Source organism: Pristiophorus japonicus, unplaced genomic scaffold (genome assembly GCF_044704955.1).
Source record: "Pristiophorus japonicus isolate sPriJap1 unplaced genomic scaffold, sPriJap1.hap1 HAP1_SCAFFOLD_60, whole genome shotgun sequence".
Taxonomy (NCBI): domain Eukaryota; kingdom Metazoa; phylum Chordata; class Chondrichthyes; family Pristiophoridae; genus Pristiophorus; species Pristiophorus japonicus.
Genome location: NW_027254509.1, coordinates 835,000 through 847,370, shown reverse-complemented (window position 1 = coordinate 847,370; position 12,371 = coordinate 835,000).

The following is a 12,371-nucleotide window of genomic DNA, read 5'->3' as shown; positions in this document are numbered from 1 at the left end:
CACCAGGTGTGATCCTCACTCTGTGGTTATCAATAAAGGACTCAGGTCACTACAGTTAAAGAACGACACATTGTCTCGTGGAGTCATTATCAGAGCATTTGAAGGTATAACAAGGGAGCCAAAAGCCTCAGAAACTGGAAATTCTACCAAAGCGTCGAAGTCATGCTGTAGGTGCCTGGGACAACACATTGCTCAAAGTTCTCCACACGTGAAGGCAGAGTGTTTCTTCGACAGAAAGACTGGGCATCTTGCGAAGTCATGCCGACTGAAGGGTAAACCTATTTTTAAAGCTATGACTCCAGCGTTCAAAGCTATGAGTAGAAATCCCAAGAGACTACATAGTATGGAAGACCAACAACAGGACGATGCGATGTTAGAGTTACACATCATCAGGAGCACTAGTTTAACGGACAGTGATTCGGAAAGCATCAAAATCCACATAGATGCGTGATTTCCAACTGGAGAAACCCAAGATGGAGCAGCGAGGCTACTCGGGAGAGTAAATTCCTGTGGTTGGTCATATCACTGTACCGATCGGTGAAATATAAAGATTAATTTTAGAACTTGCCTCGAATAGTAGTGAAAAGAGACAAGTCTGCCTTACAAGGAAGAAATTGATTAAGCTCACTGAAGCTGGATTGTAGTCAGATTTTCTGTGTGGAAGCGATATTTTCATCAACGGATGAGGTTATCAAGAAGTATCCAAAGGTGTTCTGCGAAACGGACAGTCCGATCCAGGGCTTCAAGGAGAGTGTCAGGGTAGAGAAGGACGCTAGATTGGTTTACTCCAAGTCCCTTTCCGTACCATATGCACTCAAGGAGAAAGTAGAGCATGAACTCAAAAAACTAGAAGGTGTTAACCGTTGCACTGCGGAAACATCTCCACTTTCAGCACAAGATTAACAAAATTAAACCCAATGAGATCGGGAGAAAAGTTCCTCACATGCTCAGGGCAAAATAAATAATTGTCGTTCTACAAAAGAATGAACAAATTTCAGCACCAGGTCAGACGGAAATGTTAAGCGAGCAGGTGGACTGCTGAATCGCACTTTTAAGGAGTTGGTGGTGACAAAGCAAATGGGTTCTGCCTCATGATTCAATATAAGAAATGTCTGCAATAGGATTCGAACACTATCTTTCGTGACCAGAACACATCACCTTAGACCCCTCGGCCATCATTACTATTCAGGGCTGTGTGTGGCCACCTGCAGGTTGATTTTGAACTTTTGTGTCCTGTCACATGAAATAAATCAGGGCAGCAGGCAGATCTCTGCCTGACACCGGGGAAAGAGTGAGACAGACCTTGGAGCAAGGGTCTGGTTGTTGTTAAACAGCAAATGAAATATTAATTCTGGAAGAATAACATTGAAACGAAATATGATCCTGACACCCAGAAACAAGTGCTAAGGCAAAAGGATAAAAGCTGCATCCCTTCCTACAAAAAATTACTTTCACAAATATTTCTCTGAACAAAAGGTCACAAAACAAAAATGTTCCTTTCAAAGTCATTAAACTCCCGAATTTCCACGCCCCGCGACTCTCCTGAATCAGATGCCTCAAGTTTTGCCGACTCCATCCATATCCCTTTGCTCCAAGGTCTGTCTCCCTGTTTCCCCGGTGTCAGGCAGAGATCCGCCTGCGGCCCTCATATATTTCACACTCTATGAATCTCTCTAATATTCCAACAGCAGCCATGGTTGTGTGAAGGTTTGTATTCTGTTAATCGTCGCCAATTGTTGTGAAAAGTAGAACACCAGGAAGCTGAGTACTGTGAGTTAATCTATGTGTGATCTTAGTCTTCTTTATTACAACTCCAGAGTGCCTGAGCAACATGGCTGCCAACCTTTTATACTGGCCCTGCAAGTGTGGGCAGGTGACCATTAGGACTCCAACATTCACGCCCTCTGGTGGCAAGCATGACATAGTTACATACTTCACATAATTGTTTTCGTTAAGAAGTTAGGATTCCAATGAATGCCTGAGTCATCAGAAAGGACCCTGGTTTGTAGGACAAGGCTACATATCAGGAAGGAGCGTAGTTAGATGACAAGGGAAGTGATACTCTGATGATAAGTTTGGAGAATAAAAAGAGTAAATACTGGAAACACTGAGCAGGCCAGGCAGCATCTGTGGAGAGAGAAACAGAGTTAACGTTTCAGGTTAATGACCTTCCATCAGAAGTTGGGCAGTTGTATTAGGTAATACTATTAAAAGTTCCAATTGTCTCGAAGCAGGGGTAAGGAAAAGATATAAAATGTGGCATTTGGAACAGATAGTTTAAATCCGATTAATGTTTGATCAATTTGTACACCGAGATGAAAACTGCAACGTGTTTGAGTTCTTCGGCTAACATTCGCAAAGTTTGGGTGTAAGTACTATTAAGTGTATGTTTCATTATTGTCTGCTTAATAACTCTGACATTTAATGTTGCGGACCCTATTCCTGCACTGCGTGTGTTCCAGCTCTGTTTGGAGCACCGATCCCTTCAATCCGTCGCTTACAGGGACAGTTGGATTCACCGTTTCTTTGTTTGGTGAAATTTAAAAGATTGAATGCGGCGCACATCTATCTGGTCACCTACTCACTAACCGCTACACGCTGCTCCCGTGAGATGGAAGCACAGTTACTGTTACAAGCTTGAACGCAGGTACAAGCAGAACTCATTCATAGAAAGTCCAAGTCCCTGAGGCACCTGATTTTTTGCACCAAACTCCTTCGCAACGAGTTGCGGTTCGTGTTAGGTGATTTGGGCACATCTTTCCCCACACGACAACACTTCAAACACAACTCAACGGATGCAAAGCGCTTTGGTGCGTCATGAGTTCCTGAAAGGTGTTGTAGAAATGCAAGTCCTGCTTTGCAAAAGTTTGATGCAATTTCAAAATATTTGGGTAAACTGAGGGCTCGTCGGGGATTTGAACCCGGGACCTCTCGCAAATTTCAAGCAATAACCCCGAAGCGAGAATCATACCCGTAGACCAACGAGCCAACTGCTCGATAAACGTGGAGATAAGGTGTAACCATTATTGAAACATTTTTAGTGTGTTGCTATTCTTGATCGGAGGAGCACATGAGATGGAATCAGTGACTTTGCTTTTTCGACCTGTCTTCTGAAGCACCGCACGGTCCAACTCCGACAGTCAATGAGCTGTTGGGACGTTAGTGTATCCAGGCTGTGTGTGATCACAGCAAGGGGTTTCTGCATTAGTACTGGGTGGGGACAGTATCTTTCCCCTTCTCTCTTCCTCTTGTCTATAACCCTGTGCTTTGGTTTCTGTATTTATTCCCCTGTCTCAGTTTCTAGTGTTTAAAAGGGAACAAAAGATGAAATGGGTCTCACTGTGGAACAATTTCTCTCACTCAAAGGTAGACACACTACCGTGGGCAGCACGAGGTCTAGGTAGGTAGCTGTTGATATTCAGGGTCATATATAAATATATATAAATATATGGACATGCATCGCAACAGTTCCCTGGTGGTCGAGAGATTAAGACCCGGCGGACTAACCTGGTTTCAATCCTCGATCAATTCATCGCATAAAAATAATTGAGGTCTGTGAGACGATTAATAATTGCTGTAACCACCATGAATACCAATACTTTCTGTGATAGACCGAGCTTACAGACTATCTGACTTTTCCGGGCATGTATTCCGGGTTGAATTTTGTAAACTGTGTGAGTTCGCTGATCACGGAGAGAAAGGTAGGAGCCTCTGTGGCCCCACTGCGAGGATGTGGAAGTGAACACGGTGGCTGGGTGATCCCTGACATTTCTGTAAAGGGCAGCGGAGGAGAAGGATTGAGAACATTCAGTGCAGGACAGAAGTTGTTTTAGGTGAGCCAACACACAATGCCGATCAGCACAGACGGAGCTTACTGGTCACCTCCCCTCTGTTGGGGTTATTGTACCAGAGGTTTCTGTAGTTTAGTGGTTATCACGTTTGCTTTACACGGGGAAAGTCCCTGGTTTAATCCCGAGTTTAGTCTCCTGGCAAATGCTGCCTGACCTGCTGAGATTTCCAGCATTTGCAATGTTTTCTCCTGGTAAAAGGGCTCCCTTATTCCTTAATTGCTCTTTATTTCACTTCAACAAATAGATAACTTTGACTGAGAGAAAACGGATCCACCGGGGACCTTTTGCGTGTGAGGCCAACGTGATATCCGCTGCACTGCAGCCCATCAAAGGGTGAGAAACCACTGAATATAAAGGATGAGCTGGTCAACGTCAAACCCTCCTTTCTTATTTACCAGTGGCATGAACGGGAGTCAGACGCCACAAAGTTTAATTAAAGACACAAATACAAGTAACACTTGCAAATCTTTTCACTATAAAATTCTTTGACTTTATTTGAAATCCGACAGCATTGAATCTGAAAATACGCACGGTGGGATTTTATCTTCACGAGTTATTTTATTTTTTGTGCACGATAGGAAAAACCGGTGCTGCTAAATTTGATAAAAGTTGCCCCAGATCCCTGAAGACTTTGAACCAGAAAGCTAAAATACAGTGAGTAAAATGGGATATGGCTTTCGAGTTAAGATGTAAAGCACAGGCCAAATGATTTGAATTATGGAATGTCCCTGAGTTAGCATTTGTTTGATTGTGCAAAGGAAGGTGAGGGGTTAATTAATGATGGTTTCCCGTGAAAGCAAGAGAAAAGTTTTCGAGCAAACCATTCGGTGACTGTCCGGTGAGCGCTGTTTGTGATACCTGGTGGGAATGGGCGGGGATTTTAAAGCCCCTTGTCTTGCAGAACCTTCATATAGACGAACATCTCCAGCTCACTGTGTCGGTCTCATGCTGTAACGGTAGTGTGTTTGATTCCAAATGAGAAGGTTGCGTGTTCAAATCACGTTAGGGTCAGTGTTTTTTTGGATATTTTTCTTCCAGAATTAATATTTCATTTGCTGTTTGACAACAACCAGACCCTTGCTGCAATGTCTGTCTCACTGTTTCCCCGGTGTCAGGCAGAGATACGCCTGCTGCCCTTATTTATTTCATGTGACAGGACACAAAAGTTCAAAATCAACCTGCAGGTGGCCACATAAAGCACTGCATAGTCAGGATGGCCGAGCGGTCTAAGGTGGTGTGTTCAAATTGCAGTTTTCTCTGAAGGAGAGGGTTCGAATCCCACTTGTGACTTTTCTGATCTTCAAGCGGAACCCATTTGTTTTGTCATCACCAACTCCTCAAAAGTGCAATTCAGCAGTCCACGTGCTCGCTTAACATTTCCGTCTGACCTCGTGCTGAAGTTTGTTCATTCTTTTGTGGACCATCAATCAGATATTTTGCCCTGAGCATGTGAGGAACTTTTATCCCGATCTCATTGGGTTTAATTTTGGTAATCTGGTGCTGAAAGTGGAGATGTTTCCGCAGTGTAACGGTTAACACGTTCGCCTCACACGCGAAAGCACCTCGGACGGAAATTATTTCTGAAGCTTTCTCATGCATGTTTAGAGGAGAGTTTGTTCTCCTGTGAAAGGTCAAGAGATCAAAAGAACGTAAGAGTTAGGAACAGGAGTCAGCCATTAGGCCCATTTTCAAGTTTTCAAGATCTTTCCGCCCGGTTTCGGACCGGGGACCTTTCGTGTGTGAGGCGAATGTGATAACTACTACACTTCAGAAACACTATGATAGAATCTATCACAGGATAAAACCACAGCTCTAACCTACACAGCTAGCCTATAATTCAGGAACTTGTTTCAAGAGAATAGAATGAGGGTGCTATATTTAAGAAGGCTGTAAGTGTGGCCTTCGACAGCGTGGACCATTTACCACGCCTCGGGAACCTACTATCAGCAAGGGCAGACATCGAAGACGAGGTCCAACACCGCCTCCAGTGTGCCAGCACAGCCTTCGATCACCTGAGGAGGAGAGTGTTTGAAGACCAGGACCTCAAATCTGGCACCAAGCTTATGGTGTGCAGGGCGGTGGTGATAACTGCCCCGCGGTATGGATCCGAGACATGGACTATATACAGCAGACATCTCAAATCACTGGAGAAATACGTCCAGGGCTGTCTCCGCAAGATCCTGCAAATGTCCTGGGAGGACAGACGCACCAACATCAGTTTTCTCGATCAGGCCAACATCCCCAGCATTGAAGCACTGACCACACTAGGCCAGCTCCGTTGGGCTTGCCACATTGTCCACATGCCCAACACGAGACTCTCTGAGCAAACGCTCCACTCAGAACTCCGACACGGTAAGCGAGCCCCAGTTCGGCAGAAGAAACGTTTCGGCCACACCCTCAAAGCCTCCCTGATAAAATGCAACATCCCCACCGGCACCTGGGAGTCCTGGTTCCTCAGGTAGAGTTGCCTGTGCTGCATAATCCGTGCCGGATCGTTCATCCTCTGCCACGTGTTATGTCACAGCACGTTTGCACATTCACTGAAGGTACCCCATCGTTGTGCAGCCTTTGAATCGATATTGATGGCCCCGAGGATTATCCCCTCAGCACCAACACGGTGCTAATAGATTCACATCGATCCCCGATGGCGGACACTGAATCATTACAGGTCTTGCAGCCCCTGACGTTTAGACCCTGCCATATGCATTTCGGCCTGCTAGCGACATTATTTTATGCACAGTACTTGCCGATGAGCTTCGATGTTGAAAAGATATCTGTTTGGTGTTATCGTCCGTGGCCATGCATGCCTGGGCGATCGCGATGGCCCTGCTCTGGTCTCGGGTTTCAGCAGGCAGCAGCTTTCGAAGAATGACCTCGTGGCTGATGCCCAGCACGTAAAAGTCCCACAGCATTTGCCCCAACGCAGCTCCAAAATAGCAAAGTCCCGCGAGGTGTCTCAGGTCAGTGACATAATCCGCCAGGTCCTGGTCCCCGGAGCGATGGTGCGTGTTAAAACGATATCTGGCCATGAGGATACTCTCCTTCGGCTTCAGGTAGTCCTAAACCAGTGTGCACAACGCTGAATATTCCTTCTCCTTTGGTTTTGTCGGTGTGAGCAGATTCTTGATGAGGCTGTATATTTTAGGCCCACATATGGTGAGGAGAACCGCCCTGTGCTCGGCCACGTTAGTGTCTCCTTCCAGCTCGTTGGCCACAAAGTACAGGTCAAGCTGCTCGACGAAGGCTTCCCAATCATCATCCTCTTTGGATCTCTCTAATATTCCAACAGCAGCCATGGTTGCGTGAAAATTCGAATTCTATTACTCGTCGCCAATTGTTGTGCATAGAAGGACTCACCGAGGCTGAGTTCTGTGAGCTAAATTTAGTGTGATCTTAGTCTTCTTTATTACAACTGCAGTGTGCCTGAACAACATGGCAGCCAACCTTTTATACTGGCTCTGTTCGTGTGGGCAGGTGACCATTAGGACTCCAACAGTCGCGCGCTCTGGTGGCAAGTATTACATCGTTACATACTTCACATAATTGTTATCATTAAGAAGTTATAATTCCAATGAATGCCTGAATCATCCGAAAGGAGCCCGGTTTGTAGGACAAGGCTACATATCAGGAAGGAGTGTAGTTAGATGACAAGGGAAGTGATATTCTGATTATAAGTTTGGAGAATAAAAAGAGTAAATGCTGGAAACTCTGAGCAGGTCAGGCAGCATCTGTGGAGAGAGAAACAGAGTTAACGTTTCAGGTTAATGACCTTCCATCAGAAGTTGGGCACTTGTGTTCTGTAATACTATTAAAAGTTTAAATTGTCACGTAGCAGTGCTAAGGAAAAGATATAAAATGTGCCATTTGGAACAGATAGTTTAGAATCCGATTAATGTTTGATCAATTTGTACACCGAGCTGGGAACTGTAACGTGTTTGAGTTCTTCGGCTAAAATTCGCATGGTTTGGCTGTAAGTACTGTTAAGTGTATGTTTAATTATTGTCTGCTTAATATCTTTGACATTTAATGTTGCGGACCCTATTCCTGCACTGTGCGTATTCCAGCTCTGTTTGGAGCAGCGATCCCTTCAATCCGTCGCTTACAGTGACAGTTGGATTCACCGTTTCTTTGTTTGGTGAAATTTCAAAGATTGAAAGCGGCGCACATCAACCTGGTCACCTACTCACTAACCGCTAATCACTGCTCCCGTGAGATGGAAGCCCAGTTACTGTTTCAAGCTTGAACGCAGGTACAAGCAAAACTCATTCACAGAAAATCCAAGTCCCTGAGGCACCTGATTATTTGCACCGAACTCCTTCGCAAAGAGTTGCGGTTCGTGTGGGGTGATTTGGGCACATCTTTCCCCACAATACAACACTTTAACACTTCAAACATAACTCAATGGCTATAAAGCGCTTTGGGGCGTCATGAGTTTCTGAAAAGTGTTGAAGAAAAGCAAAACCTCTTTGCAAAAGTTCGATGCAATTTCAAAATTCTTGGGTAAATTGAGGGCTCGTCCAGGATTTGGACCCGGGACTTCTCGCAAATTTCAAGTATCAACCCCGAAAAAATGAATCATACCCCTAGACCAACGAGCCAACTGTTTAACAATTCTGAAGATAAGTTGTAACCATTATTGGAGCATTTTTACTGTGTTGCTCTTCTTGTTTGGAGGAGCACATGATACTGAATCAGTGACTTTGCTTTTTCGAACTGTCCTCTGAAGCACCGCACAGTCCCACTCCGACAGTCAATGAGCTGTTGGGACGTTAGTGTATCCAGGCTGTGGGTGGTCACCCCGAGCGCAGCAGAGGGGTTTCTGCATTCGTTCTGGGTGGGGACAGTATTTTTCCCCTTCTCTCTTCCTCTTGTCTATAACCCTGTGCTTTGGTTTCTCTATTTATTCCCCTGTCTCAGTTTCTCGTGTTTAAAAGTGAACAAAAGATGAGATGGGTGCCACTGTGGAACAATTTCTCTCACTCAAAGTTAGACACACTACCGTTGCAACACGAGGTCTAGGTAGGTCGCCGTTGATATTCAGGAACATATATAAATATATATAAGTATATCGACATGTATCGTAACTGTTCCCTGGTGGTCGAGGGGTTAAGATCTGGCGCGCTAACCTGGTTTCAATCCTCGATCAAGTCATCGCATAAAAATAATTGAGGTCTGTGAGACGATTAATAATTGGTGTAATCACCATAAATACCAATACTGTCATGTATCTCACACTACTGTACATAACTGTACCTTACCATGCCATACGTGACTGTAACCAGAGATGACCTGTAACCACAAACTTACCTTACCACCAGGGGTGCATTTGCAGCAGACACTGGATACGTTTCCCAGACAGGTATATAAGGATAGGTCTCAGGCAAGTGTGGCATTCGAGAGCTGTGTAATAAAGCTGCAGGTCCAGAGTGAACTTGACTTCAGTATGTGCCTCGTGTGAGTCTGTATTACAGGGTCAGGACTTTTCAGTGGCGACGAGTTACGGGATTGCAGAATCCACAGAATGGCGACCAACGGCTCAGATGAAAAATACAATGCTGGAGATAATTGGGAGGACTTTATAGAAAGGCTCCAGCAAAGCTTTGTAACCAAAGACTGGTTAGGCGACAATAAGGCAGACAAGAGAAGAGCCCATCTCTTGACCAGCTGCGGCGCGAAAACATACGCTTCAATGAAGGACCTGCTGGCACACGAGAGACCAGCAAGCAAGCCGTTTGAAGAATTGATCACACTGGAAAGAGACCACCTGAAGCCAGCAAGCAGCCTACACATGTAAGCTACCTCGGACCCGTGCCAAAGCTCCCCGTACATCGAGCACAGGCTCAGGAAAACCCCGGGGGAGAGGATATCCCGGTAACTGGGCCTTCCAGCTACACTGAACAAGTGCCCGTTTTGAAACTTTCCAGTGTAATAACTTGCAACTGGCGCATCCAACAGTCAGGATGGCCGAGCGGTCTAAGGCGTTGTTTCAGGTCACTGTCTCCTCTGGAGGCGTGGGTTCAAATCCCAATCCTGACATTCAGTGATTTTAATTACAAACTCATTTGTTTGGACACCACTCTGAAGTGCTTTGCGACATCCATCGAACTTAATAAAATGACGCCATTTCAATTACAAACAGTGATATCAAAGTTGTTTCTCAAACCGGGAATCGATCCTGGGTGGTTGTAGCGAAAGGAATGGTTTTGTGAAGCATTGAAATGTGCCCTCTAAATATCTCGCACGGCTCATTTAAAAACACAGTTAAAATTTGTTTCAGTGCATTAGAACGCAGGCTCGAAGGGCCAAATGGCCGACTCCTGCTCCTGGTTTTTGTGTTCTTATACAGAGCACAGAATAAATGATTAAATGATCAACTCTCCCTCAGTTCGCATTTCTTTCATTGTGCAAAAGAAGATTATGGGTTCATTAATGATGTTTTCCTGTGAAAGCACCAAAAAAATATAAGGAAAATAATTAGTCCAACGTGGGGTTTGAACTCACAACCCTGAGATTAACAGTCTCATACTCTACCGACTGAGCTCGTCAGGATTGCTTAAGTTGCATCTTCCTGTCACTGATCGCTGCCAGGGATCTCGAAATTCAAACCTCGAAACTGGTTCTGCTGATTTCCAAGCCCATTGTATTGCAGAACCTTCATTTCGATGAACATCTTCACCGCACTGTGTAGGGCTCGTGGCGCAACGGTAGTGTGTCTGACGGTAGATCCGAAGGTTTTGTGTTCCAATCAGGTTGGGGTCACTGTTCTTTCAGACATTTGTTTTCCAGAATTAATACTTACATTGCTTTTTGGCAATAACCAGACGCTTGTTCCAAGGTCTGTCTCACTATTTTCCCGGTGTCAGTCAGAGATACGCCTGCTGCCCTCATTTATTTCACATAACAGGACACAAAAGTTCAAAATCAACCTGCAGGTGGACACACACAGCACTGAATAGTCAGGATGGCCTGACTATTATCCGTACCACAGTGGATAACCTCAGTTTTCCAACATTATACTCACTCTGACAAACTACTGCCCAGTCACTGAGCCTATCGATATCGCTTTGCAGATTGTTTGTGTCTTCCTCATATCTCGCTTTCCCACCGATCTTTGGATCATCTTGGCTAAATTACCAACATGCAGAGCACAGAACCAATTATTGACCGATTGACTTTCCGTCAGTTAGCATTTCTTTCATTGTGCAAAAGAAGATTATCGATTCCTTAACGATGTTATACAATGAAAGCAAAATAAAAGTTAAACGAAAATAATTTGCACACTTGAAAGGAATATTTTTGTTTGGTGCAGTTCCGGTCAGAGAGAAGTTGTGAAAGGAACTTTTTGCAGAGAGTGATTGAGTATTTCAGCTTGTTGCTGAACATTTCTCTCTGGGCAAAGAGTTAGGCACAGTTTCTGTAGTGTGGCGGTTAGCACATTCGCCTCACACACGAAAAGTTCCCGGTTCAAGCCCGAGTGGAAACATTATTTCTGAAACAAAAACTGGTTTAAAATGTTCATTGTTCATGTGACAATGGCCTCCTTCCGTGCTGTAAACGTCTCTGATTCCATGATGAGCATTGAACATTTAAAACCAGTCTCCTAAAATACAGAGTGTGTAAAATCAGAAAAGGAATAAAAAAATTCCTCAATGATTCAAGTTTCACAAATTATTAAAATTGAGTTGTTGAAGTTTCGACTGTCCCTCAGTGATCATGTTAGCATTTCTTTCATTCTGCTAAACAATGCTATCGGTTAATACCAGCAGATAAAAGCCGGATTTCAAACCCGGAAACAACTCATTCATTATTCACCCTTCCCAGTTCCAGTGCACAGAGTGTTTTTCATCCTCCATCCCAGAAACTCAAATCCGACTTCTGACATTCCTTATTTCTAATTACCAACTCATTTGTTTTGACACCACTCTGAAGTGCTTTGGGTCATCTGTGTAATTTAATTAAGTTACTTCACTTTAATTAAAAACGGTGGTAGCAAAATTACTTCTCTAACTGGGAATCGAACCCCGGTAGCTGTCGTGATCAGAATGTTTTTGTGAAGCATTTAAATATGCTCTCTAAAAATCTCGCATTCCTAATTTACAAATAGGGTTACCATTTGTTTCAGTATGAAAGAAGGAGATTGAAAATGACAACAAAAACACCAGGCAGCGACTACATTAAGACAAATTCAAACTTTTCACAAAGTTGGTTTTCCGAAGTAACGGCTGAGCTAATGTTGGCACTAACCAGTCCCATCAGAATTTTAAATGCTTCTCTGAGATCGCCGCTCATCCTTCTAAATTTCAATGTATAAAGACCCAGTTGATCCAGTCTCTCCTCATATGTCAGTCCGGCTTAACCCTTATCCTTAGACTGTGTCCCCAGGTTCTGGACTTCCCCAACATCGGGAACATTCTTCCTGCATCGAACCTGTCCCGTCCCATCCAAATTTTAAATGTTTCTATGAGTTCCCCTTTAATCCTTCTAAACTCCAGTGAATACAGGCCCAGTTGATCCAGTCTC